We start from the raw sequence: 25,222 nt of genomic DNA, 5'->3' as shown, positions 1-25,222 counted from the left end.
CACACGGCCGACCAGGCCAACCCATGTTTGATTCCTCCACCCCTCTCAGAGAGCCCGGCAAGCTACCGAGAGTATTTTGCCTGCTCGGCAAAGCCTGGCAAGCTACCCATGACGTATTCGATATGCCAAACACAGTAACAACAAGTCTCACAATGTTACTGGGCCCACTCGAGCAAATGAACAACAGGAGGACAGTGTTACAGTGCTCCAGTGTGGTGGGTGGTGATGGTGGTGGGGTGCACATTCAAAGAGGCGCTCAGGAAGTCCAAGGACCCTTTCTGGCAATTCTCAATGAACAGAAACTACAGTTCAATCTAAGAGTCCAAAGATTTGGCGATGTTTGGGCCCAATGGTGCCAACTGCGTTTGGGGCTTCTAGGGTTGCACACAAGAGATGCTGGAGGACCATGTGGTGCATAGTTAAACTGCTGTGAACCATGCACAAGGCCTTGACTCCTATACTACTGCTATGACCCTCCATAACCTCTTGTTAATAATTTTTAACTATTATTTAGATAAACATACATTAATAAGAGTCAGAAAGACCATACAGCAGGTAAAGGTTCTTGCCTTTCACGCAGGCAGCCCAAGTTTGATCCTGAAGACTGCCAGGGAGTGTGTGATTCCAGTGAGAAAGGTGCAGACCAAGGGTCAAGGGCTGAAAGTGTATTTTATTCATCCCTGATTCTGTGCCTGTGTCAAGGTGGTACCGATCATACCATGGTCAAGGGGCCCTGGAGCGATAGCACACAGGTAGGGCGTTTGCCTTGCAGCAGCCAGCATGGCCGACCCGAGTTCGATTCCTCCGCCCCTCTTGGAGAGCCCAGCAAGCTACCGAGAGTATCTCACCTGCATGGCAAAGCCTGGCAAGCTACCTGTGACATATTCAATATGCCAAACACAGTAAAAATTGTCACAATGGAGATGTTACTGGGTCTGCTTGAGCAAATCGATGAACAGTGAGAGGACAGTGACAAAGACTGTGTATTTCAAACATCTTTGAAAATAGTACTATAGTCATACTAAATTATCGCTTAATCTATTTTTTTTTTGGCTGGCTCCCTCGCCCCCCCCCCCCAATTTTTGGCTACACCCGGCTCTGTACTCAGAAATTACTTATGATGGTGTCTGTGGGGACCATATTAGGTTCTCGGGATTGAGTCTGGGTCACTGCATGCAATGCGAATGCCCAACCCACCATACTATCTCTCTAGCCCACTAATCTATTTGTTTCTAAAAAAAAATTATTTTATATTATTTAGGAGAAGCAAAACACATTGAAGACAGTAGAAACAACACTATGGAAAAACTGTGCTATAATGGAAACAGTTATTAATATATGTGAATAGTCACATGTATTTTACCAGAAACCACAATTTTTTCATGAAACACTTCGAAAGAAGCAATAATACCCATTTTTTAAAAGTAAAATAATTTTTTTAAAAAAAAAGTAAAAGTAAAGGGCTGGAACAATAGCATAACGGTAGGGCGTTTGCCTTGCAACCTGCAGGCCCTGCCAAGCCAGGTTCGATTCTTCCGCCCCTCTCGGAGACCTGGCAAGCTACCAGAGTATCTCACCTGCACAGCAAAGCCTGGCAAGCTTCCCGTGTCGTATTCGATATGCCAAACACAGTGACAACAAGTCTCACAATGGAGACTTACTGGGCCCGCTTGAGCAAAATTGATGAACAACAGGAAGACAGAGACAGTGCTTTAAGAGTAAATGAGAAAGGGGCCAGAGCATTCGTATAATGGATAGGTAAATTTGCCTTGCACACACTTGGTAGGCAGGGGTTCTATCCCCAATATTCCATACTGTCCCCTAAGCACCTCCAGGAGTAATTCTTGTGTGCAGAACCAGGAATAATCCCTGAGCACTGCTGGGCCCTAGTACCAACAACAACAGAAAAGTGAATGAATCTCAAAACTTAGTTGACTTGTCATTGCTAGTAAGACAGCTATGCCCGATACTAAGTTTAATTCCATTTTAACCACTTACAATGCCTCAAGAGCAGTCTCCTTGTAAAAAAAAAAAATGGTTTTGTTTCACTGATTATTGTTATTAAAATAACTATTGTAACTATTATCCGGGACAAGCAGAATCTGTGGGATGCGATGCAACTGTAAAGCAACTTTTTGTCTGTCATGTTCTTTAAAGCAATAGTCAGTGTACCTAAGTAATTATCTAGGCAAGTCCATTATTAGTCATTTTCAAGTCTGAAAAACCCTATGAGTTTAGAAATCTATAGGCCCAATTTAAGAAGGTTCTTCTCAATTTTTTTGTTTATCCTTCACTTTTTCCCTCTCCCAGCTCTAGGGAGTAAATGAGGATGGTGTTTCATCCTTCCCCCTAGCACCTTACTCTACCCTGCATGGGTGATTGGTAAGGGTCATCTCTCAGAGAATGCTCTCAAGGGTTCCTTAGAAGTTCTCACACACCCTAGCCCTGGTAATATCTCATCACAATTCCCTTGGGGCAGAACAATGCAACTACTCTGTAAACACACCTTTAGCTTCCCCCACATCCCCGTCTAGATATCACCCTATTCCTATGGGCATTTTCTCACTAGTGGCCTTCATCTTGTCTAAGAACTCACTGTTTCCAAAGAGCTTTGGGAGGAAGAACAGAATCCAACCACAGAGTAACCCACTTTGCTGTACTGTCAGAGAAAAAAACCTCTCTTTGATGTGTATATAACAATGATTTAGGTACCAAAAACTCTTGACTTCTGAAGCTGCACCTATTAACCCCTCCAAGTCATCACCAATAAGCCCTATAGTTAAGGAGAAAGCATTCCAAGATAGGGAGGCTAGGGCAAACTCCTAGCACAGAGGTTTCCAAACTTATATTTGGCCTACCACTCCCTTTTTCCCACTAAAAAAAATTACTCAGCATCCTTTGGAAATCTACTCCTGCAAAACAAGGAGCAAACGTCCTTCGGTTTTCAAGGATATTCAAGGGCTGCATTCAAGGGTTCCATCCACTGACCCCTGAACTGTCCCTCCCGAGAGAGAGGTCTGTATAGTCCATTTGGGGGAATATTGTCTTAGCACAGCAACCTGGTTCAAAAACTAAGCTCTAAATTCTTGAATCTTCTTATGGCAAATAGGAGTAGGTAGCTGCTAGGATCTATTTTCCAGCTTTCTGTTGCCAAAATCTTCAAGGTGTTCCCACAGCTCACTTTAAAAATGTGCAGCTACTAACACTTTGGGCCAAACTCAGAAAAAAAGTTTTCTTTTTAATGTTCAGTTTCACTTTAACATTATATAATATAATCAACATTTTCCACAAATTCTACAAAAAAGAGAAATCCATGGTTCAAGCAAATGGTCACCCACCCCTTCCCCCATTGTCCTTAAGTCCCTCACCTATATCGGACTCATAGGAATATAATTATACAGAAACCAAACACACATATATTCATGCATTTTTGTATTCTGAGAGACTAAGAAAAGCAAGCAGAACTAGACAAAGCTTACTGGTAGTCTCTTTCTAGTATTATGGAATTCTAGAAAACTTCGATTTCATGAAAAGGTTATTATATTTTCCACTTTACACAGAATGAGGAAGAGTGTGTCTAAAGCTTAGTCTATTACTTAATAAAACTGGATGTGTAATGTAACACCACTACAAGCAGGAAACACTGCCTGGACACAACTGTCTTAGAGCACTGACGGTGCTCTGCTTATGACATGAGGAGAGTTTCCTGTAGTACTCAAAACCCTTAGAACTTCATTTATCTATGGTCCATATAAAAATTTTAAGAGATCTGAGAATCCAGGGAGAATAAAAGGACCTAACAAAAGTTGTGCTTGTGTATTTAACCTAGAAAGAACTTAAGAGCCTAATTTTTTTTAAAATTTGAAGGCATAATCTATTTACCTATTCAAGCTAAAAAAACTAAGAATGGTTAAAAAAAAAAAAAAAGAAAATTAAGAGGCCAGACCAATAGTACAGTGGGTACTTGCCGTGAAAAAGGCCAATCCGAGTTCAATCCCTGACATCATATATTGTCCCCAGAGCCTGCCAGGGTGAGCAGGGTCAGGAGTAAGCCCTGAGTACCAACAGGTATGGTTCAAAAAACAAATAAAATAAGATGTAAGTAAATTTCTAAAGAAATATTCTTTTTAAAAGCTCCTTATAAACAAAAAAACATGGACAACCTGCTAAAATTAAGTTACTTAAAAGTTAAACATTTAATTGTAATCACGGGGTAAGTAACACAAATCAAAACCAGAATATCTTCACACTGGACTTTCTGGAAGTCCTAATTAACAGTCTTGAAAGATAGACAGCATCTCCTGGCCAGCTGTCACCATGACACACGCAAGAATGGAACTTTGGCACACCCAGTTCAAAGGTTTGTTAACCTCAGGCTACATATTTAACTACTACTTCAACATACTATTCTATAATTAAAAGCAAAGTATTATTAGGTTATCTGTATTCACAGTTTAATATAGGATGCCTCAATCTCAAAGATTATTTCTAAAATGCTTCAGTCCTTAATTCTCAGGTATCAAACCACTTTTACTCACTAGCAACTTAGAACCTGCACCATAAACTAGATTATTTTACATTTCCAAATCGCAAATTCATATACATCTTGTAGCACCGTAGCACTGTCCTCCTGCTGTTCATCGATTTGCTTGAGCGGGCACCAGTAACATGTCCATTGTGAGACTTGTTGTTACTGTTTTTGGCATATCAAATACACCACAGGGAGCTTGCCAGGCTCTGCCGTGCGGGCAGGATACTCTCGGTAGCCTTCCGGGCTCTCAGAGAGGGACAGAGGAATCGAACCTGGGTCGGCAGTGTGCAAGGCAAACACCCAACCCACTGTGCTATTGCTCCAGTATATACATCTTATCTAAAATAAATGAAATAAATGAGGCTGATGACTCTGCTTTAAAGCATTAATGTGGTGCATAAATTTTTATATATTTAAAACAAGTCCAAACAAATTTTTTTAAATGTATAGTGTCAGAAAGATAGTAGGAGGGTAGGGCGCTTGCTTGCCTTGCAATTGGCTGATCCAGGTTTGATCTCCAACACCACATATGGTCCCCTCAGCCCCTCCAGGAGTGGTCCCTGAGCACAGAGTCAGGAGTAAGCAAGCCCTAAACACAAATGGATGTGGCTCAAAACAACAGAGCAAAATTCCACTGTATCAAACAAGTAAACTTTCAAATATACTTATTTACAGAAAAATAACTGAAAGGGAGAACTTATAAAAATGCTAACAAAATGGAGTTCTATTGTCCTAAAAATATTAGAGATTGGACACTTAAATTCCCCTCCACATAACCATGCTTGTCTTACTCCCCTAGACGTATATTGTCCCAAGATGTAAAGAAAAGGAAGCCTCACATTTAAATTAATAGATTTGATTGTTAGAATGTCAATTCTATTCAATTAATAGATTTTGCTGTTAGAATGTCAGAATTTTAAGTCAAAACTATGAATTCATTAAAAGAGACAATATAATGTAATCCCTTGCAATACAAGTAGTTTTTCTCATATTTCTCTTTAAAGTCCCTGAAATTCTTATATTTATATTGTGATTTATGATATTTGGTATTTCAGGAATGATATAATTAAAAATAAAAGTCCCTGACATTCTTAGCAAAACATAATTCCTTTCAAATATAAATACCACATATAATTTTTTGAAAACAAATGTCAGCATGTTAGGAAATGCCTTCTGAATAAATCTCAAAGGAGATTAACAAGCTGCAGAGATACCTCCAGACCCCATGCCAGGCTGAGTCTCATCCAGGGCACCCTGGAGGGGGGCAGGTAAGCCCACCATACAAGAGCCCCGGCCGAAAACCTCCAGAACCTAATTGCCACCATGCTCACAGACAGATTCCTGAGCCAGGCTCAGGACAAGCCACCTCCAGGAATGAGCACGTTGAAAATCTGTGATGTGCGGGTTTTGTGATCAAAATCTCCAGTCTTTCAGAGTCAGGGATGGGCGACCTCCCCCATATCCACCCTGTTCCTCCGGGATGCTGGCAGTCATGCCCATGAACTGCTTCTGGCACCATACAAGCTCATAACAGATCACAATTCAGAGACTCATAAATAAATCTTGAAAGGATCAACAAGCTGCAGAGATGCTTTTGAACGACCAAAGTCACTACCCAGTTAAAAATTTAACTCCAGCTGTTACTGCCACATTTGAAATTTTAGAATTCTTATAGAGTGTGCAGCTGCGACATTTCATACTCTACACCACTGATACACCAGGAGTAGCACACCACACTGGATGTCATGTATAGCAAAAGGCAACCAATCTCAATTAAGGAAACATTAACACACAAGGTTTAGCCTGTAAAATGCTAGTAATCTCTTAAACAAGTGCTTAATGGGTCCAGGATGAGATATAGCAAATCTTCACATACTTTCTTCTAAAGACTTTTTTTAAATTATCATTTTTAGCAAACTAATCATAACAAGAAATACAAAATAAATCACTTAGGGCCTGCTATTGGGGCAGGCGTGGGTGGTGGTTGGGAAAATTAGAAATAATGATGGTGGATAAGTGCAATGGCGGTGGGATTGGTGTTGGAATACTGAATACAATAAATCATCGTGAACAAGTTTATAAAAATAAAATTTAAAACAAAAAGAAATTCCTTTTCAACAAACGTTATTAGGTAACAACATTCACCAGGATGCTTAATCTTAAAATTCCACGAAGATCACTGCATACAGGTTTGCCAAAAAGAAGGTCAAGGATGGGAAACAAAAACCAGTAACAGTATATACTGGGGGTGGAGAAATGATTCAAGGGGCTGGAGTACAAGAGGACGCCCCCAGCGGGATCTCAAGACCACCCCACCAAACCAAAAAAGTATATACTGGGTTCCAAATGCAAGAAAGATATTAAGGGCAAGGTGGGTGGTTACCCCCAAACAGCTTAGAGATGGGCCTCTCCAAAAAATGCTTGGTGCTGTACTGAATCAAACACTCAGTTCCCTCCCACATGCACTCTTGCCCTTTGAGCCATCTCTCAGGCTCCAAAAACATCTATGTTTTATTCAGAGGCATGTGTAATGTACATAAACTGGGATAAAATATTTCCTAGTTCTTTTGAGGATAGTGACTGGGGGCTACATTCAGCTCAGGGATTAGGGGGACTACTCCTTGGAGTGGTGTACGGGGCCACAAGAACCTGGGGCTCTCCACGTAAAGCACACACTTCTGTCCTTTGAGCAATCAGCGTCGAATTCCACCCTCCACGTCCCCCCCACCCCCCGCCCCTCCAGGAGGGGATCCTCCCAGCAGTAATCGGCAGCCACTTCCAAGCAGTGCAAAGCTAGGGCCCAAGGATACAGATCTGCTCATAGAGCCCAAGGACACAGATCTGTTCAGGGCCTGAAGTGCCAGGGACTACCAGGGCCACCCAGGGATGTTCAGGAACCTCAGAGCCACACCTGGATGCACTGGGGTTTGAGAGGGGGAATGTGGGGCCAAGTACAAAAACTCCTGATTTGCTGAACTGTCTCAGTCGCAAAAAAAGGTCTTTTTATTTTTTAATGTGGTACAAGCAGAGGTGCCTGCTGCCCTTTGTTCTAGACTATGTTTTCAAGAATAGTTGAGTAACAGAGAGACTTAAAAGATAAATATGTCTCCCTCTGAGCAAGGGACAGGCACACTTACTGCACAGTACAATATGTAACGTATCCTTCCAGAGGAAAGGCAGGCGTCTTCATTCTGCTCAATATAAAAGATCTGAGTTCCAAGCTGGAGGGATGAGGGGGAACCTGAGGACATTGGTGGCAGCAAATGTACATGAGAGAAGGGACAGATGTTGGAACATTGTATGACTGAAACCCAATCAAGAACAACTTTGTAGCTGTTTATCTCATAATGATTTAATAAAAAAAAAGGAAAAAAATCTGAGTTCCTTGGTACACTGTTACTGGAAATATAAAACTGATAAAGTTACATTTAATATATAAATAGAAGAGTATGAAAATTAATCAAAAAATTTAATTTAAAATTAAATTTAATTAAAATTAAAATAGTTATTGCTATTCCATTTCTGGAAATATATCACAAAAACACTCATTCAAATACATGTACACACAGACATCCACAAACTGATTACCATGTTCTTGACAATATTACTCATAAAGGCCAAGCAAGAGTCAGAAACAACCTAACTGCATATTGACAGATAAGTGAATAAAAATGCACTGTGTGTGTGTGTGTGTGTGTGTGTGGTAAAATATTATCAGCTATAAAGAGAAAAAAAGGTTAAATTTCACCATTTGCAACAACATGGATAGAAAGAGAAGGTGTTATACTTTTTGACTGCAAGAACAGTTGTGCTTACCAGGAAGAAAGGGGGAAGGGTAAATCTGATGAAATAAGTCAACTATATAGAGGTGGATAAAAATTAGACTTCTGATCCTGAACATACTGTAGCAAAATACACAAATGCTGATTTATAGAGCCATGTATTTAAACTATTATTTTAATAGTTCACTTAATATGGCAGGAACTAAATGGTCTCCCTGATTACTACCAGGAGTGATTCCTGAGCATAGAGAGAAGAGTATGACCTGAACATCAACAAGTGAAGCACAAAAATTAAACCCACAACCCACTCCAAAAACAGAAAGTGAATTGTAAGACGCAGATTAAAATCAATAACCCAAATGGTGTCTCGGTGGTTGTTCATTCCCTGTAAAATGCAACATGACTATGACCGAGTCAAGGAATCCCCAAAGCTAAAATAGACTGGGTAAGTAATAACAACTTTGATGCCAAAACAGAGCTTGACTTAGATGGACCAAAACATTAAAAGTTCCTCTGAATGAATTCTGAGGAAGCAAATGAAAATAAAGTGAATGCAGGGCTAGATTATTAGTATAATCAGTGTTGCTCTCTCCTCTTTATTTCCCTTTTCTACCTCAGACTCTTCTGATTTACAGTGAAAAAATGGCAGATTATGGGGTTGAGGCCTCCCTGACCCCAAAGAGGGACAGAAGACCATACATACCTTCTGAGACTCACCAGGGAACTTCAGCAAGGGACTCAAAAGTATACAATTCTCTGGGATCTAGAGACCCAGGTCACCATCCAGTCTGATCCTACAAAGGGAAAAGACATCCGGATTCAGCTAATCAAGTTTTGGCAAAATTTCCCATGGGGAAGGACACAAAATGTAATTTGGGGGTGGGACACTTTGGCCCAATTCAATGTCCTGTTGTTACTGTCTCCACATCCCAACCCTGAACAGGTGTGTTAGAGGGTCATACTTCTGCAAGTTGTAAATAATGCCAGGGAGTCGCCTAGTCAAGATAGGCTACAAACAGAAAAGTGCTACTATCTTAGGGTCCCCAAACCCTAAAGGCTGTTTTGTGTCCTAAATTTTCTGTGACTCCTGATTTTTAGGCTCTTGGACTGACAGAAGGCAGCTTCCACTTAGATAGCTGCACCCCTAGGAGTTCTAGGTTCTGCCTTCATGACACAGCTATCTGGCATGCTTCCTCTGAAAAGCAGCTGTTACCCTGCTACGAAGGCTCCTGTGGATACAGAATGCCTCACTAATGGAGGCCTCCTGAATATCTAGTATGATATTCCTACTTTGGGTGAACTGACCGAAGATTCTGACTTTGCGTCAATTCACACTTGGTGACTAGCAAACAAGGTAGAAAACCAACTAATATTTGAGAATATAGCAGCTCAGCCTTAGTCCCTACTTAGCAGCTCGACTTTCACTGAGCCCTTTGGGGAAACATACTCTCTACTTGGATCACCTGAAGCAGTATCACTGGTTCAATCGAGTCCACCTCAAGGAAATCATCAAATCACAGACTTAGCATCATCTCTCCATTGTCAATACTTGAGTAGCAATCACTGCCAAGTTTTCCTAGACTTTAGCAACAGACCTCTGAACTTGCTTCCCTATGATTAATCTACTTTACCTTCAATTGACAGATTTTGGAGAACCAACTGAACGTAAAGTAGATTAATCATAGGGAAGCAAATTTTGAAAGGATAAACTTGAAAACTTCACTCTTGGCACTTGGAATTCTATGATATCCCTACTACCTGAAGTCCAAATTTGGCTGACCAGAATCTAATGATGATTCTCAGCAGGTAATACTGACCTGAATTTAATAATATGATCCTCAGTAGGTAAAGGGATATACACGCTAACCTTTCAGTACCTGTACTGCAAACCAACAGGAGGAAAAAGCGAAGGAGGAGGAACAGGAGTAAGAAGAGGCAGAGGAGGGCCTACCATAAAAGGGAGAGGGGTGGCAGGAGGGAAACTAGGAACACTGGTGGTGGGAAATGTACCCAGAAAGGTACTGGTGGTGGGAACATGGGTGTTGTCACACTGTATGACTGAAACCCAATCATGAACAACTTTGTAACTATGATTCAATTTTTAAAAAATTAAAATTAAAAACTAATAATGATGATTGAGACAACCAGTCCTAGTTTACTTATGTGTTCCTTTTCCACTTTACATTTTACATTATTGGCATATAAAACTAGCCGTAATTCTAAGATGTGTGTGACCTCTCACTTCCAGCTTCAGCTTCTCCCTCTTCCCATTAATATCATTCTCCCTTTGGCCTAGTCCACTCTCCACTGCCCGGATGACATCACAGCATGGAATTTTATCTTGACGCATAAAATCAAGTACTATGGAACACACTGCACAAAACTCAAATTGTTCTCTTTTTACTGCCTTCTCTTCTACTCCAAGGAAGGGGCACTAACATTAATTTGGGTAATTAATGGCAATTCATATACCAACTACTACATCACATGTCAAAGAAATAAGTGATCAATAGAAATAGTCATTGAACTTAAAAATAAATTACTTTAATAAAACTTTATTCCACCATCCCTATAACATAGTATTAAAGACAATGTTTCACAAAAGCATTGTGAGGCACATAGCAGAAACACTATTATTTCCATTTTAAAATCTGAGGCTACAGACGAGAGCAATGGCCCAGTGAGTAGGGCACTTGCCTCCCCAGCAGTTGACTTGGATTCAACCCCGCATATCACATATGATCTCCCAAGCACAGGCAGCCGGAGTGACCCCTGATCACAGAGCCAACAATAAGCCCTGAATACCTCTGGGTGTTGCCCTGAAAACAAAAACTAAAATCTGAGCATCCTCACTATTACACAAGGGCAAATCAGAACACAAATGCAGCATTTTTGGTCATCCATACAAAAATTTTACAATGCATAGACATACAAGTAAGAATCAACAAAATACAAAAGCCGATTTTATGACCTAGTCAATCTCTCATTTCATTTAAATTATTGCGTTCAAATATCTATTACCCTTAGAACAGAAAAATGGCATACAAAATCCCAAATAATAATATCCAGATTATGTCAAATTTTTTTTATAACAAGTGTTTTCTGAAACTGACTTAAACTAGTATTCAGTACAGTAATTTGGATTATCTAGTAATTTACCTGAATCAGTCTAGGATTTAGTACATACCAGACATAATGCACTAAAGAAAACATCAAATGAGATTACTTAAATGGCAAGAAAATAACTGTACGGGATTGAAAACTTTCTGGCATCACACAAAAGTGTCACAGAACATCATCTGTCAAAATAGCTACAAATATATACCTTGCATTAGATAGATTTAAACAAAATCACCCAATACCTTTGTAAACAGTTATTTTCACATATGGTAGCAGTGTCAGAAAGTGTCACAAGAACTGTATTAAAAGAAACAACTTTCTGAGAATGAATTCCTAATTTAAAAATCTTTACAACTTATTTGCATTCTGATATATTTGCATGCGTGGGAAGGGTGAAGCTACAGTTAGTGAACAAGACATTATAAATTTTGTATGCACTCACCAGGAGTAGAGAATAAGTGAACATTATCTATCCTGTGTGGCAAATGAAAAGCAATTTGAGATGTGCCATGTAAAAATACACAGCCTAAATATACAAACTACAGAGCCTTAAAGTGGTACTTTGTTGAAAAGGTAAAGACTACAGGTCAAAGAGATTTGGGTTCCAATACTAACCTAGGGGGCTGGAGCAATAGCACAGCAGGTAGGGCATTTGCCTTGCACAAGGCACATTCGAATTCGATTCCCAGCAGCCCACGTGGTCCCCCAAGCTCGGCCAAGGGTAATTCCTGAGTTCATGAGCCAGGAGTAAATTCTGTACATAGCCGGGTGTGACCCTCCCCACCCCCAAAAATAAATAAATAAATAAATAAAAAATACTAACCTACCTCATCCTACTTACAAGCACATACTTTAGCAAATTACTTAAGGCGATCTAAGCCTGGCTTTCCTAATGCTAATCAGAATTTAACTAGCAACTAACCTATGTCTTGCAGAGCTGTCATAAAACTAACCTGTATACGGGATCTGGCATAAGAGCCAAGACCCAGATTTTAGTTATTATGTCATTTTAGGCACGTAACCTGATTCAATGACAGGTGAGAAACCTACCTACCTTAATAACTGGATAAAGGCTAGGCAGTTTTATTGTAAGCAATAAGCATCCTTTTTGGGGGGAGAGGATGCAGAGAAGGGGAATTGTTTGGGCCCCCGTTGTGCTCAGGGTTTACTACTGGCTCTGTGCTCAGGGATGATTCCTGGTGGGGCTCTGGGGAACATATGGGATAACTGGGACAGAACCGGGGGGAGTCGCATGCAACGCAAGCACCTTACTTGCTGTATTGTATCTTTCGAACCCCAGCAGTAAGTATCTTTAAACATTATTTGGCAAAGCAGTAAGCAGTAAGCACTAAGTCTGTTAGTATTATCATTATCACCACTACTGAAATCACAATATTGGATTATCCCTTCCATTTCAGCTACATGATAAAATATTCCTTGAAAAATTAACTTTACATAATAAAGGATGAACTCTCATATCCATAAGTATTTATGCTCAATTTTAGAAACTCTGAAAGCACAATAAATTGAACTGTCAATTGCTCATGAATGCTGCCAAGATATATGTATCAAATATCCATTTTCTAAGGGTACAAATCCACTTGATAAAGCAAAATACAAACTAGAATGTCTATTGTTCTCTCCCAAAGACCTCAAAGCAATTTAAATAACCAAATATAGCAAGCTTACAAATAAACAAGCTACTTGGGTGCAAATCAACATCTTTCCTCAAAACTTTTGCCACAGAAATACAAAAATAATGCTAGTCAAAAACTCAATCTTTATATTCACTCAATTATTCAAAACCATTTACTGAGAATAGAAATGGAGAGAACAGGTGTTAAGATACTTGTCTTGAGGGCAGACAACCTTAGTTCAGTCCCCAGCACTACCCCAGCACTACCAGTGACCCCCTGAGCACCACCAGTGATCCCCTGAGCACCACCAGGCATGAGCTCCGAGCACAGAGTCAGCTGTGGCCCCAAAACAAAGATGGGCCAGAGAGGCAGTCCAATGGGTTAAGGTACTTGCTTTAACATGGCGGCCAACTAGGGCTGGATTACTAGGAGTAATCCATGAGCACAGAGCCAAAAGTAAGCTCTGAGTACTGCCAGAGATGGCCCAAAACCAAAAAAAAAGAAAAAAGAAAGAAAAACAAACATGTATTGAGAATCTCCTGTGTACCAGACAAGCACTGTGCTGCATTCTAGTAAAAGGGAAAAAAGAGAGAAAAAAATAAGAGTGGGCATACACTAACAACATAATTAAATATTTCCAAATGTTAAAAAGTGGAAGAGAAAATTATAGGCTCTAATAACTGGGTGCATCAATACTTAATGAGTTAAGTAACTTCATGTAAGTGACAGCTGACTTTCCTTCCCCTAAGGAGACTACGATAAAATAAAATAAGCATCCCTCTATATCCCTCAATTACTTACTAATGTCTGTTTCAAGCACCAGCCAAAGAATCCCAACTGACACAACTAACATGTAATTTGACCATTGGGGAGGAACAATAAAGAGAAATGTTAAGTATGACTTAAAAGTTACCTATCAAAAAAATTACGTGCATTTTTGTCTGCACCTAGAATTATATTTTTGCTGGGACAACTGAGTAACAATGCCTCCCTTCAGTCAACGACCTTCTTAGAAGAAGAAAATCTAGAATCTACCCAGTAATCAAGTATCTAGAATTTCTCCCATCTATGCTACATTTCACGAAGCAAAAGTTTCCTCTGAGCAACGATACAACTGTTTCTTTTAAGGAAGTCTTTAAACTATTATGTAACAAAATTGTTACCCCTAAAAAAGGTCATCTTGACAATGACTTTAAGAAATCTTCCCAGCCAGGGGGAGCGATAGTACAGCGGATATAGCGTTTGCCTTGCAAGCGGCTGATGTGTTTTCAATCCCCAGCATCCCATATGGTCAGTCAAGCATCACCAGGAGTAATTCCTGAGTGCAGAGCAAGGAGTATGCCCTAAGCATCTCTGGGTGTGACTCAAAACGCCTAAAAGAAAAAATTAAAAAAAAAAAGAAGAAGAAGAAGAAATGGCCCTATGAGGGGCCAGGATGGTAGTGCGGAGGTAAGGTTTGCCTTGCATGAAGCCAACTCGGTTAGACCCCCAGGTATCCCATTATGGTGCCCTGGAGCCACACCAGGACTGCTCCCTTAGTGCAGAGTCAAGAGTGGCCAGGTTGACCCCAAAATAAAACAATTTTTTAAAATTTTTTGAAAAAAGAAATTTCTCTGTGTAAAGCAGTTATCCCAACTCTTAGAAAACTTCCCATGAAAGCAGTTATCCAAAACCTTAGCTTTACAGCAGGAATAGAGAAGATGCCATTAAAAATGGTAGGAACCATATATATGTATATACATATACATGTACATATATATCATAAACAGTAGGTTTGTTTCAGCACTAAGAACTTTCTCTGAGATTCATTACCATTGACTGTAAAAGTCAAGAAATTGCCGTCCTTTCATTTCATGAATGCTGATACAGGCAGTTCTAGTCAACTGCAACCACTTTCTTTACAAGCGGACTATCCAGTAAGTCCCAATTTTTTTTACACTCTAAACACAAAGCTTCTGTTTCTACTATTAATTAAATAATTAAACAGACAACAGCACTTTTCTGGAAGGAAACTAGTCTAAACTGATCTCCAGGATGTCCCTAATCGCCCAACTGATTTGACTTTTGATAAAACACTCCTCTAAAGTTATCAGTCTACCAAACTGTCTAAACAATACAAACTGGCCAACTACACACTTTCCAGGTAAAGATTAGGGAGTTTTAAAAAAAAGATAGAAAAGGACAAATTTACTGGCGGTGGGGGGTGGGGAGGGGGGGGAGAAAGTAGACTAATTCCAAAAGTCTTGGGTCTTATCCAAAACACTTGGTTGGTGGTAACTGCAAGAATTCAGACATTCCATCAATTCCATCAAGTATTCCGCACACCAGGGAGACACTCAATAACTGTTGTTGACAGATAAGATAATCGCGACAGCAAACAGTTTTAACAGGTAATGCTGTAAATCGGTCTCGGAGCAGGAATCCGGAGTTCAGACTAGGAACAGTCTGCCCAATTTCACATTCAGAAGAGGGAGAGGTGGGAAAAGAGCTGGAGAGAGGGAGACAGAGGAGAGAGGAGGGAGAAAGGAGAGGAGAGAGAGGGAGGAGAGGAGAGGCAGAGAGGAAGGGAAGAGATGGAGAGGAAGATAGAGAGGAGAGACGAGAGAGAGAGAGAGAGAGAGAGAGAGAGAGAGAGAGAGAGAGAATGAATCTGGTCTGGCCCCAAACTGCCAGAAAGATACACACGGAGACACACAGGAGACACAGGAAGTGCCACTTACACTAGTTTGACAGTCACATAAACTGGGGGCAATTCCAGGCAGCAGAAACTACGTTTGGGAAACATACTTAAGACCACGCCCTGGGCACGGGAGAACTTTGGACTCGAAATTGAACGAGAATGCAAAGGTGCCCACGCGGCAGCAGCCGGGCAGGGGGCAGGGGGGCAGGGTCTGGGGTCCCGCACAGGTGAGCGGTGACCAGGAGGCGAGGATCGTGGTGGGGGTCGGGGGAGACCCAACAGCAGCAGGGCGGGGGGCGAGGCGTGGCGGAGTCAGAGAGAGAGAGAGACAGAGACAGAGACAGAGAAGGGGGTGTGGATGCGGGGACGGGGCCGAGAGCCTGGCACGCGGAGCGGAGGGAAGGGGGCGGCGGGCGCCGGGGGCTCGCGGCGACCGTGGACGCAGGCGAGGAGCCGGGGCCGAAGGCTGGTCCCGGGCAGGGCCGGCGGCGGCGGCGGCGGCGGCGGCGGCGGCGGGATTCCGGGCGCGGGCGGAAGGCAGGGGCGGAAGAAAGGGACAGCGATGCGAATGAATGAGCGCCGGGCGGGGGCCGGGCGGGCACCGGGGATGGGGGTGGGGGTGGGGGGTGGCCCGACGAGGTGCAGCCGCTGCGCCCGCTGGGGGGGTATAGGGGTGGGCCCAGAGAGCGAGCAAGAGAGAGAGAGAGAGAGAGAGAGAGAGAGAGAGAGAGAGAGAGAGAGATCGTTTGTAAGGGGAGGGGTGGTGGGACAGGAGGAAGCTCCGGGTCGCAGCGCCCACTAATGGGGGAGAGAGGGGTGGGCCCCGTGTGTGTGTGTGTGTGTGTGTGTGTGTGTGTGTGTGCGTGCTTGTGTGTGTGCAGCGCCTGCTAATGGGGAGAGAGGGGTGGGCCCCGTGTGTGTGTGTGTGTGTGGAGGGTTGGGGGGGGGGAGGACAGGAGGAAGCTCCGGGTCGCAGCGCGCCTCTCCGCCACCAAAATGGGGTCGCGGCGCAGGCTCCGCGGGAGGGAGGCGAGGGAAGAGTGGGAAGGGAGGGGGGAAAAAAAAACCCGCTCACCCTCGGGCTCGAGCGTCCGGGCGCTCTCGCAGACGCGCTCCTCCTCCGCCCCTTCTCCGGCCTCGGCGGCGGCGGCGGCGGCAGCTCCGCGGCGCTAGGGGGAGCCCCGGGCCCGGAGCCGGGCGGCGGCGGCGGCGGCGGCGGCGGCCCGACCCGGCAGCCCCTCCGCACCTGCCCCTGTGGCGGAGCTGCGACGAGAGCCCGCGGCAGCGGCGGCGGCGACGGCGAGCGGCGGCGGCGCCGAGCGGGGAGGGCAAGTGACCCGGATGTACAGGGTAACGCGAGGCCGGGGGAGGGGGGAATGCCAGGAAGTGAGGGCGCCGCGGACCTGTCCGGCCGTGCGCATGCGCCAGGCGCCCGACCCGCAAGGTAGATCCTCGGGCCGGCCCGCCCCGCCGCCGCTTCCCACGCCCCGCCCCCAAGGGGGCGGGGCGAGGCTGGAGACAGGTGGTCGCGCGGGCGGGGAGGTGGGGGCGGGGGCGAGAGGAAGGGGGCGCGGCCACGCCCGCCGCGTTCCCGCCCTTAAAGGGGCAACACCTACACGCTGGGTCCGCTTTCTAGGGTGGCTTAGGCAACCTCCCGCGGTCTCCTTTGGCTGCTAGAAAAAAAAAAAAGAAGCATCGCGCAGGGGGGCGAAGACCTGCCAGGTTGGATATAGCCAAGGTTGGGAACTCGGAACCCCAAAAGCTCGGGCACTGAGTGTTTGCTGAATTCTTGAGAGTTGGCACATCCCACCATCTTCTAAACCTGGGCTGGCTAGGTTAGAATTGGCTAGGGTGCAGTATCTGCTTTCCCCAACCCTCCCGGGCCAGGTAGTAGAGCCCGCCTCTTGGGAGGTGAACAACGCAGAAGCGTTTGGCAGGCAAGAGCCAAGAGGTGCACCGTTATCGCCTGCGATGGTATCCTGGAAGCGCCCTTGGGAGGCGTTTAAATGAGCAGTCTAAGAACAGAAATCTGGCGCCACTTGAGACTTGTACCATGCCACGCATAGTGCTTTCAGATAAATGATTTTTTTTTCCTGAGTCTGCTCTCAATAGAAATGTCGAGTGAGCAAAAATAAATAAATAAAGACCCAACTTGGATGTGACAGCGGGAAAAGCCTCTTCAGTATTTATTTCCCTAGCTCCCTTTTCACCGTTCAAACATAAATGATTACTCCTTAACTACTAAACAGAACATTTTAACTAATACGCTCATCCTAATCCTATAATGAAATGTTCAGATTCCCACCCCCCATTAACACTGTAGTGAAAATGATTACAATGTTACCTCTCTCTAGGGGTGATGTTACCTCTGGAAATTAACATTGAAAATTATTACAATGTTACTCCCCTCCCCCTATTTTTCAGTTTGCTAATGAAGAAGTAAATGGTTCTAAATATTTTGGAAACAAGGGACCTACTGAAAAAAAAGTCTAATGAAAGAATGGATTTTCCTGCCCTGGAAAGTTTGATACAACTTCCAAGGATTTGTGGATCTAGGGAACTGGCGACCTTTTTTTTTTTCAAGGCATACAGACTTTTACCTTGTCATACTTTAAGATGATGTTGGGGGTCGGGGACAGGTAGGGCATTTGTCCTTGCACACAGCTGATGGGGGTTGATCCCTAGCACCTCATATGGTCCCCAGAGACCTGCCAGAGCACAGAGCCAGGAGTCAGCCAGAGCACCACCAAAGGGTGTAGCCAAAATTTTCAAAAACGATGATGTTGGGGCTCTCTACTATATTATAATCTTTATCTATTTCAAGTTGAACAAAACAAAGGGAACCAATGCTTTTCAAACCTGGATGCTGATAGAATGATCTCAAGAACTTTAGCATATTATTCTAACACACTGATATATGTTCTTAAATGACCTCTGGTCCATAGAAACCCACTGTTTGAGCCAAAGGAAGATAGAGTTCATGTATACTTTGACAGCCCCATAGATAGGCCTTCTCACCCAGACTCTCAACAAATGCAGAAATATTCATAACTCATGAGCATTCAGTTTAGTGCAGAATTCTGCAACCATGGGTTGCCCGTTCTCACTGTTGGCAGAGTCTTCTACTCGCAAGGACCCTCTTCTTTTACGCTGAGCTGAATGGGGATGATGCCCAATCATTTTATTTCTGGGGTGCCACATAGACAAGGAAGAGTTTCCGTTCATCAAAGAAATAGTGATGACAACATAAATGTAATCCCATCCCTGTGGGGGCTGACATAATCAGATATTTTTGTATCAAAATCACTCAGACCACAGTGTCTGGTGTGGACCATGGTAGGAGAAAGAGGGTCAGTCAGCAGAACTGTGAAGTTTTTATGGGGTCCAGGTCAAAGGGGATGAGAAAATGGTCCAGGAGAATTGTAGTGGAAAGTAAGAATGGGCACCAGAATTAAGAAAGTCAGTAGAATCTATAGGGAGTTTGTGACAAGTCTGTCGGGAGACTCTCAACAACAAATAGCCTATACAACAGTGATCCCAACAGACAATCATATAGCCTAAGTGAGGGTTGAAGGGAGTATACTAGGTTTGTATGGCTAGGTTTGTGCAGTTATACTCTAACACATACACACCAACCGTTTCTCAGAGATAGTCTCAGTTAAATGACACATGACAGCAATTAGATGGTGACACCATCCAATTCCAATCCCTTTACATACTTTTCAGTCCAGTACTCTTTCAACCTTTATTCATGTCAAAGCACACTGCTTCAGTTGGTATCTCTGGATCTGCGCAACTATTTCCCAATACTTCATATTTTCTACAGTGGCCATTTATTATGGTGGCAGGACCTTTCATCATGGTGAAACAGTCCCGTTTCCTTCGATTGTGAAAGGCCCACACCCTATATCCCTGGTTTACCCTAGACTCATTTGGCTTTGGGCACTTTGCAAAGGATTCCTTAAGAAAGCAGAGTGCGCCTGTAGGTGAAGGGTACTGGGGGGGGGGGGGGGGGGGCGGAGAGAAGTGGCCTGAGGTGCAGGGGAAGCTGCAATTCTCCTGAGAGAGGCTTGGGCAATGGTGTTGCATGTGCAAACTGCATGACAGTGGGAAGAAACTTATTCACCATGGAATCCTGATGAGGTTTAACCCTACTAATCCATTTGTTCATGTGTTTGTATACAATTCAGCAGAGCCGACCACCTCAGAGTCCTGGATAGAGAGCCAGGCCAGAGCCTGAAATCTGCTCTATAACTCATCTCTCAGAGGCTCAGTTTCCCTAGTTTTGTTTTAGGAATTAACTAAAGTGTGTGAAACGCTTCAGGAACAGATTGTTTAGTTCTTGCTTTCAGTTTTAATTCCCTCCCTCTACTTTCTAGACTGTCACTTTTCACTTGAATTTCTGAGCAAACCTACTGATTGATGCATGTTCTGAAGGTAGGAGCCTGGGATCTGCCAAGGGTAAACTCGGTCCACTCATCTGTTCTCTTTAACCTCTCATTTCTAACCTGTAAAGTCGAGAGAGAACCTATTTCATAGGGACACTGCAAAGGGCTAGATAGGGAAAAACACCCAGTTCCCAAAGCACTCTGCAGAGATTGACTATGACTGCTGTGAGGCCTTTGTTGTTTTCTTGTTTACTCCATTTAAAAGAAAAAAAAAGAAGAAGAAGAAAGAACTTTGATCTAAATTGCTTGACTTGTAATTACTGTAGGATCAAAAGATATAACATTGTTATGGTTCTTGATTTTTATTGCCCAGTTGCCCTTAAGACTCTAGGAATACAAATGTTTAAACACTTAGAATAAAGCTTTTGTTGCTTCCATATACAGTCTTATTTCTCAATCTAATGTTCAGGAAGGTTAGCAGCTGCATTCCCCTTCCTCTTTACAGAATGAATGAATAATGAATGTGTGAAGGAATGAATCCTGAATCTTTAAGGAAAGAGACATTCCAATCACATCCATCATACCCAGAATTTTGAGGCAAAGGTTAAGACTCCCCTGAGGGAGACGGATGAATCCAAGAGAGGCCGAGGAGTTCCTGCATAGGGTTCATTGCTTGTCCAGCACCAAGGGTGGCATCTGAACTGCTACTCAAAATAAGGAATCAAAGTCCAAGGCTACTACCTCAAAGACAACAGGGGATTAAGCCAAATATTAATCTCTCAGCAGCCATAATATGTCCTTATGATCTTTGTTGCCCAGTTACTAGGTCTATGACCCTTGGTCATAGTGCCAAACTTAGTACATTCTTCACAAGGGTGCAGCTCTAGTCCTTTGCCCAGCTGGCAGAATGACCTTTGGGAAGGAAGCAGTATAGCCTTGTATTGAGGGTTCTTCACCCTCCCTCAAGCATGTTTCCTAGCGTCCATAGAGGCTGCTTCTCGAACTTCATGGCCTTCATAACCTTGACTCAAACCTAGAATCAAAACCTCCTCTCCCCTTACTCATTCCTTACCATGTCACCGGACTTGTTTTTCTTCACAGCACTACTTTTACTTTCTACCTTTTTTTTTTACTTTCTACCTTTAAAAGGTTTTCACTTAAAAAAAAAAACTTCACGTTAAAAATGTTAGCTCTGTATTGGTCAAAGCTATCTTGCCCTCACCCAGGCCTATCACCTATGCCCACCTAGATTCTAGTTAAATCCTAAATCAATATAGGGAGGGGCAAGAGAGAGCTCAGTAATATATGTGGAATTACTGGATAAAACATGGGTGGATCCTGGGACCCAGGGATAGTACATTGTTCGGGATAACAGAGCAACTGCTTTCAAGCAGGAGGCCTCAAGTTGGATCCCTGGTTCTACCCCACATAGAATAAGTACGATCCCAGCAGCACTACTATTTGGGATACCTGCTGCTACACCCACGTATGCACTCTCTGCACACAAACATGCAAGGCACAACTAAACAGTGTGGCCGGATGGCAATAATAGCTGGGAATGATCATGTTGGACAATATCTGAGGGTTAAAAGAAGGCAAAGAGAAATTCTTGATAACCTTTCAGTACTTTCAGTATCAATATTGCAAACCACAATGCCGAGAGAGAGAGAGAGAGAGAGAGAGAGAGAGAGAAGTAAAGCACCTGCCAAAGAGGCAGGCAGGGGGTGGAGGGTGGGGGGGTGAGGGAGTGGGGGTGATGGGAGGGAACCTGGGGACATTGATGCTGGGAAATGGAGGGATCTCTACTGTTACACTACTCACACAGCATGTGCGTATACACACACAGACACACATACACACGCACACACACACCACACCTTGAGCCACCTCAACCCCCAAGAAAAACAGATGTTGGAACACTGTATGACTGAAATCCAATCATGAACAATTTTGTAAGGGTCTATCTCACAGTGATTCAATTAAAAGGTTTAAAAATAAATAAATAAATAAGAACAGTGTGGCTGGTAATTGGAGCCAAAAGTTGAACCTGGGAAAAGTCCTGACTCACAAGCTTTATTTTTCAACCTGATGACAGGAGTGACACTATCATCGGGGTGAAAATAAGGCCACCAAGCACAGTCAGCATTGCCCAGAGTAATCCCCTACTCTACAAGACTTGAACGGAGCTACATCCTTGGACCCAGGTGGACAAAAACCTCATTGAGGGTCCCCAAGTTACTGAAGCACTATTTGGAAGTCCTCAATGTTTAATTAATTTGTAATAAAACTCTTAAATGGTTCTGTTCAAGTAGGTAAAGAGATATATCTGATAACCTTTCAATATCTGTACTGCAAACCATAATGCCAAAATGAGAGAGAGAGAGAGAGAGAGAGAGAGAGAGAGAGAGAGAGAGAGAGAGAGAGAAGAACAGCACCTGCCATAAAGACAGGTGAGGGAGGGGTGGGGGTGAGGTGGGAGGGAAATTGGGAACATTGGTGGTGGAAATGTACACTAGTAAAGGGACAGCTGTTGGAACATAATGTGACTGAAATCCAATCATGAACAATTTGTAACTGTGCATCTCACTGTGATTCCATTTTAAAAAGCTAATTTTTAAAAAATAATAAATGTTCCAATAACATTGAATTGTTATCTGCTGCATTTCATCTCATGATACACCTTAATCACCTTTCTTTAATAAAGGTACCGCCACCATTTCTATTATTAAAGTTGTAAAATACTCCACCAGGTAGCAAAAGCATAGAATGTTTTTGGAAAATGTCCTAGTGCTCATAATGTTAATAATGGGAAAACGCTTTAATACAGCACTTCCCTCTAGACAAGCCTCTCTTTATCCCCCTCTCTGTTTGTGTTTCTTTGGAGCTATATTTCCACAGAACCGCGCTCTGCACCGCCCATTCACCACCTGGAGTTATTAGCGTCCCCATCAACCAGAGAAGCAAAATTGCAGCCAGAAAATCTCAAGTATGACAAAGCAAGGATGACGCCTAGTTATTTGGAAGTCTTCTGCTGATACAGGCAACAGAAATAAAAAGCTGGTTTTCTTGCCAAGACTGCAATGAAACAAGCGGAAGGACTCTCCACTTGCTGTCACCCACTGCCCACGACCAGCTCTACCCCGGGGCTATGTATTTCCTATGAGGAATAATCTGGTCCACGGGGTTGACTGAGCCCACTGCCCCATTCAGAGATGAGCTGGTTGCAGAAAAGTCCGAAAGGGCATGTTTAGGAGTTCAGGACATGCTGCCCTCTTCCACAAACAGTTCTTTCAGCCCACGGTGTGCTTCAGTAGCACAAAGGATACTACTTGGCATTTCTAGCTCTGGCATTTCTAGTCATAATATTGACTGCATGACCCTCCAGGGACGGCAGACAGGAAGCAGGACCACTCGGTATCCACAGGGGCCCATTTCATATCATGAGATCCCCTCCTGTGTTGCAAACGCCTGTGTTTCCTTCTTCAAGTTACATGGCTTTGGCTCTTACAATTTTTCAAACCTGGGCCCACCCCCTCATGTCCATGGTGGATCTAGGAGGGCAAGTGAACAAGACAAAGATGTGGCTGCCACATGTGCTGCCACTGCAGGGGGGTCTGCTGGAGGGGATGAGAAGAGAGAGCACTCCAGCAAGGGTAGGGACAGGAATGGCTGGGTGGTCCTCCCAAGGGTGGGTTTTGCCCCACAGTTGCTCAGAGATAAAGGTTCTTCATCTCTACTGTTATAATACTCACATAGCATGTGCGTACACACAAACACACACTCACACACACGCACACACACATCACACCTTGCGCCACCTCAACCCCCAAGAAAAACAGAGACAAATTTTATCTATAAAGAAGAGAATGCTGAATTACATAAAGAGCCACTGATTTGTTTCAGTTTTTTTGGCTTGGTTTTGGTTTTGCGTTATACACAGGAATGCATAAGACTTACTCCTGACTCTGTGCTCAGAAATCATTCCTAATGGTACTCAGAAGGCCACAGTGGTGCTCTGGATCCAGTCAGGGTCCTATGCTATCTTTCTGGTGCCAGATTTAGCACGAACTTTTGTTTTTCTTGGTTATTTTTTTGTTGTTGTTTTTTGGGTCACACCCGGCAATGCACAGGGGTTACTTCTGGCTTTGCCTGAGTAATACTCAGGAATTACTACTGGCATTGCTCGGGGATGCTGGGAATCGAACCCAGGTCAGCTGCATACAAGACAAATGCCCTACCTGCTGCACTATCACTCCAGACCCTTAACACAAACTTTTAAAACATTTTGTATATACTGCAAAAGCACCATGGTTAGAGGGAAGAGAAAGGGGCCTGCTTACATAGCCTAGTTTCTGCAGGTTTTGAAAAAAAGTGATTTTTCCCAATTTGATCATTCAATCCTGACAGTGGATGAGATGAAAAGATGGTACAGGGGTGCATGTGACCAACCCCAGTTTGAATCCAGTACCACATCTGGTCCCCCATACATCTTCAGGAATGACCTCTGAGGACAGAGCCAAGCATAGCCCTTGAGCACCACTAGGTGTTCAAATCAAATAAAACACCCCTACCCCCCCCCCCATACACACACACACATTCCTGACAAAAGCATGATGAGAAACATTAATACTCCCAGTTTTCAGGTGGGAATTGTCTTCGTTGTTGTTGTTGTTTTGGGAGTCACACCCAGCGATGCTTAGGACAAACTACTGGCTCAAGAGTTATTCCTGGCAGTGCTCAGGAGACCATATGGGATACTAGGAATTAAATCCATATCAGCCACACGCAAGGCAAATACCCTGCGTGCTGTTTTATCTCTCTGGCTATCCACATCACCACCTCGCCCTTCTCCAAGTACTCATTTAAAAATCAACAAATGTCCAAGCTCCATCTAAAACACCAGGCCAGGGGCTGGAGCTATAATAGCACAGCAGGTAGGGCATTTGCCATGCACGTGGCCAACCCAGGTTCAATTCCCAGCATCCCATATGGTCCCCTGAGCACTGCCAGGAGTAATTCCCGAGTGCAGAGCAGGAGTAACCCCTGTGCATTGCTGGGTGCAACCCAAAAAAGCAATAAATAAA

The 25,222-nt window shown here is 43.5% G+C and overlaps 1 protein-coding gene across 7 annotated transcripts in view; it reads right to left on the bottom strand.

The window, feature by feature from the left end:
• Positions 1-25,222, bottom strand: part of CYRIB (CYFIP related Rac1 interactor B) — a 142,020-nt gene that overhangs the window by 52,485 nt on the left and 64,313 nt on the right. For 4 of the 7 annotated variants that reach the window (XM_056138167.1, XM_056137917.1, XM_056137850.1 and 1 more), the window contains exon 3: positions 9,017-9,107. The exons of 2 other annotated variants lie outside the window; for them this stretch is intronic. The gene's annotated coding sequence lies outside the window, so the exon portion shown is untranslated. The remainder of the gene's footprint in view (positions 1-9,016; positions 9,108-25,222) is intronic. One more of the 7 variants, XM_056138246.1, reaches the window with a different exon arrangement.

This window comes from Sorex fumeus, unplaced genomic scaffold, assembly GCF_029834395.1.
Source record: "Sorex fumeus unplaced genomic scaffold, SorFum_2.1 ptg000002l, whole genome shotgun sequence".
Taxonomy (NCBI): Eukaryota; Metazoa; Chordata; class Mammalia; order Eulipotyphla; family Soricidae; genus Sorex; species Sorex fumeus.
Note: the sequence above shows the minus strand (reverse complement) of the source record. Positions and strands in the feature narration are given on the sequence as shown.